This window comes from Scylla paramamosain, chromosome 17 (assembly GCF_035594125.1).
Source record: "Scylla paramamosain isolate STU-SP2022 chromosome 17, ASM3559412v1, whole genome shotgun sequence".
NCBI lineage: Eukaryota > Metazoa > Arthropoda > Malacostraca > Decapoda > Portunidae > Scylla > Scylla paramamosain.
In genome coordinates this window covers 23759798-23764797 of record NC_087167.1, presented here as the reverse complement: position 1 = coordinate 23764797, position 5000 = coordinate 23759798, and positions in this window count along the sequence as shown.

Genomic DNA, 5000 nt, shown 5'->3' with positions numbered 1-5000 from the left:
ACTCAACTGTCCCCCTCTTCTACATTGAACATCCTCGGTCTGTCCTTTACTTATAATCTGAACTGGAAACTTCACATCTCATCTCTAGCTAAAACAGCTTTTATGAAGTTAGGTGTTCTGAGACGTCTCCGCCAGTTTTTCTCACCCCCCCAGCTGCTAACTCTGTACAAGGGCCTTATCCGTCCATGTATGGAGTATGCTTCACATGTCTGAGGAGGGTTCCACTCATACTGCTTTTCTAGACAGGGTGGAATCAAAAGCTTTTCGTCTCATCAACTCCTCTCCTCTAACTGACTGTCTTCAGCTTCTCTCTCACCGCCGCAATGTTGCATATCTAGCTGTCTTCTACCGCTATTTTCATGCTAACTGCTCTTCTGATCTTGCTAACTGCATGCCTCCCCTCCTTCCGTGGCCTCGCTGCACAAGACTTTCTTCTTTCTCTCACCTCTATTCTGTCCACTTCTCTAACGCAAGAGTTAACTAGTATTCTCAATCATTCATCCCTTTCTCTGGTAAACTCTGGAACTCCCTGCCTGCTTCCGTATTTCCACCTTCCTATGACTTGAATTCCTTCAAGAGGGAGGTTTCAAGACACTTATTCATCATTTTTTGACCACTGCTTTGACCCCTGTATGGGACTGGCATTTCAGTGGGCATTTTTTTTATTACATTTTTGTTGCCCTTGGCCAGTGTCCTTCCTACATAAAAAAAAAAAAAAATAGTAGTAGTAGTAGCAGTAGTAGTAGTAGTAGTAGTAGTAGTAGTAATGCTATTTTTCATATATTTAGTAATTTTTTTTTTTTCATGTTAATATTTATATTTATATTTTTTGTTTTGTTTTGACATTCATACGAATGCTATAAAGGTGAAGCATAGAAATTTATTTGATTAATTAATTAATTTATATATCTATTTATTTTGATTTTTTAAATTAATTAATTTATTTATTTTTATTATTATTATTTTTTTTTTTTTATGTCTCTATGATAAGCAAAGCATTATAGAATTTATGAAAGCACATATCCTCTAGAGTCTTGCCCTACAAAAGATTCTGTAAAGTAAAAAATAAAGGGAATAAGTGTCAGTGACGTTTGATGAATAGAGGAAGGCGTGGCAGAAATTACCATAAAACGTATATAAATGAAAATTTATCTTCCTCGTATTTTCCAACTTGCGTTTGCTTCTTGAAAATTTAACTGGGTGGGTCATATAGCAGACATATTGTTCTTTCCTCCATTGTAGTTTGTTTCCAGCAAGCCCCCTAAATAAAGTTTCTGTTTTTTTTTTTTTTTTTTTTTTTTTTAAAGAAATGAGGAATTACATTCTAACGCTGATCACTGAGCGGAGCGTAGACGAGCTGCTATCCTCAAGGACGTTACCTCTCTCTCTCTCTCTCTCTCTCTCTAAATAAGACTTTAAATAAAAAGAATATATATATATATATATATATATATATATATATATATATATATATATATATATATATATATATATATATATATATATATATATATATATATATATATATATATATATATATATATATATATATATATATATATATATATATATATATATATATATTAAAAGACAATGAATATCCTCTGGGGAAGGGGTGACAATCCTTATTTAACCCTTAATTTCAGTTGAATTTTGACAAGTCTACGTTAAAATGTTTCCATTTTTCTGCAGTGATAAAGAAACGTAGAGGGTTAGCTAATATATTTAATTGTTAATTGTATCTTTTTTTCTTTCTTTTTTTCATTTATTCTTTTATTAATTTTTCTTTTCATTGCTTAATTATGCATTATGCCGACACTGCAGGTTACAATTGCAGATATTGCAAGTATTTTTGACACAATACAAGTACATCCAGCTAAACTATTGCTACAGTATAGAGAGAGTATTTCGATTACATACCTTATTCTTCATCTTCTTTTCTTCTTTTTTTTTTTTTTAATAAATATAATAATAAATAAATAAGTAAATAGGTATTGTCAAATGAAATCGTCGAGATTACGCAGGGGTTTCGGGCAATACTTGGATGGGTGACTACACAAGCCTCATCTGTCTGAAAAAAAAAATAAATAAATAAAAAAAATAAGAATAAGAATAGGGAGAATGAACGAAAATTTTAAGTAATAAAGATAACAGTAAGAATTATTATAACAAGAATAAGAAAAATTACAATAAAGGAATATAAAAAAAAAGAAAGAAAGCATCCCATGTCTTTCTTCCTAATTGTCATAGAAGGGTGAATTCTTTTGTATATTTTCCAACATTTCCAATACAACGATATGAATGGGGGAAGAAAGAATAAGAATAATAGAAAGAAGGCCTCCCAACACCTAGTTCTCCGGTCTTGGCCAATTAGCTAACGGCGGGATCAGCGCAGTTAAGCAGGGGGTCCTCGAAGAACTTGGATGGGTGACCACAAAAGCCTCATCTCTCTGAGAATAGAAAAAAATAGCAATAAGAATGAGGAGAATGAACGAAAAACGAAAATAATAAAATAACAATAACAACTATAATAAAAAAAAGAAGATTAAGAATAAAAAGAACAAAAATAAGGGAAAAAAGTAATAATATATCTCTCTTGCTAATTGTCGTAGAATTATGAATGAAGGGTTAATTTTAGTGCATATTTTCCAACATTTTCAGCACAACAATGCAACAACAATACAGGAAAGAATAAGAATAAGAGAAATAAGCCCTCCCAACACCTTGTTCTCCGCTCTTGACCAATCAGCTGACGGCGGGATCAGCAAGGTTAAGCAGGGGGTCCGGGCAGAACTTGGATGGGTGACCGCACAAGCCTCATCTCTCTAAAAGTAGGATAAATAAGAATAAGATAAGGAAGAATAATAAAAAAAAATGAAAATAATAAAGATAACAATATTAATTATGACAAGAATAAGAAAAAAATAGAATAAAAAGAATGAAAAAAATAAGAATATCACAACTTTCTTGCTAATTGTCTTAGAATTTTAAATGACATGTCAGTTCTGCTGTATATTTTCCAAGATTTGTTATGAATGAGGGAAGAAAGAATAAGAATAAGAATAAGAATAAGAACAAAATGAATTAGACTAACAATAATGATCACATCTTTCATGCGGTGACTGCGTGGGCGATGAGCCTCACTGGACGTTTCTGACCAATCACAAGGCAGGGTTGGAGTCGTCGGGCCCACCCGATTCATATATAAAGGGATTTTGTGGGAAGCGCGGGCAGACTCAGCTGAGTGTTCGTTGTGAGTTGTTGTTACCACAACTATGGCACGTACCAAGCAAACGGCTCGCAAGTCCACTGGTGGCAAGGCGCCCCGCAAGCAGCTTGCTACAAAGGCAGCTCGCAAGTCTGCTCCAGCCACTGGAGGTGTCAAGAAACCCCACCGTTACAGGCCTGGAACCGTTGCTCTCCGTGAGATCCGCCGTTATCAGAAGAGCACTGAGCTGCTTATCAGGAAACTGCCTTTCCAGCGCCTGGTGCGTGAAATTGCTCAGGATTTCAAGACTGACCTCCGCTTCCAGTCCTCTGCTGTCATGGCTCTCCAGGAAGCTTCCGAGGCTTACCTCGTGGGTCTGTTTGAGGATACCAACCTGTGCGCCATCCATGCCAAGCGCGTGACTATCATGCCAAAGGACATCCAACTGGCTCGTCGCATCCGTGGCGAGCGTGCCTAAGAAGTCATCCACGAATGATCTTCATAACAGCAATATCTAGGCCCTTTTTAGGGCCAAACATCTCTTTCATTAAAGAATTTTCATAGACAATCTGTTTGGTTTTGTGGAAGAAAATATTTATTTTCCATCTTTCAGTATCAGGTATCGACTTTCAACTCAATATCCTTCCCCCCTTTTTTTTTTTTTATATTATTATTATTATTCCCTCTTCCATGGCCATATCTCTTTCACTTGGGAGAATTTTTATCTTTCTTTATCTCTATTTTTTTTTTATCTTTTCTTTATCTCCACAGAATAATAATCACGATAATAATAAGCATAATAATAATAATAATAATAATAATAATAATAATAATAATAATAATAATAATAATAATGATACAATAATTATTATAATAATAATCATAATAAAAACAACAATATTAATATTATTAATAATGATAATAATAATAATAATAATAATAATAATAATAATAATAATAATAATAAAAATAATAATAATAATAATATTAATAATAATAACAATAATTATAATAATAATGCATTTGTCTATATCGTATCTTTTTTCCTTTTCAAGTGTGGCTCCAATGGAGCCGGGTATTATTTTATACTGGCAGCAGTATACTGGCCGCCTGTTTACTTGGAGGAGGTATACTTGGTAACAGCCTTGGTGCCTTCAGAAACAGCGTGTTTTGCCAGTTCACCAGGCAGAAGAAGACGGACAGCGGTCTGGATTTCCCGGCTGGTGATGGTGGAGCGCTTGTTATAGTGTGCCAGGCGGGATGCCTCGGCAGCGATGCGCTCGAAAATGTCATTCACGAACGAGTTCATGATTGACATGGCCTTGGAGGACACGCCAGTGTCTGGGTGGACTTGCTTGAGCACCTTGTAGATGTAGATGGAGTAGCTCTCCTTCCTCCTGCGCTTCTTCTTCTTGTCGCCCTTGGCAATGGCCTTCTGTGCCTTGCCAGCTTTCTTGGCAGCCTTTCCTGATGCTTTGGGAGGCATAGTGTCGCCGTACTGCTGTGAGAACGAGTGTGCGTTTTCTCAGTTGAAAAGTGGTATATATATTAGCGTGCCTACTCAGGATCAGGAGTCGCCACCTCAGCGAGCGTCCTGATTGGTCCAGACGCGCTCTGGGCCGATCTGATCTCGCGTATATATAGCCGTTTTTCCCAAAATTCACTACTTGCTCGCAGAGCTACCGACGAGGTTAGAGTACTCGCGCTCCTCATTTATCACCAACAACAACAACTACTACTACTACTACTACTACCACAACATCCATTATCATGTCTGGACGCGGCAAGGGAG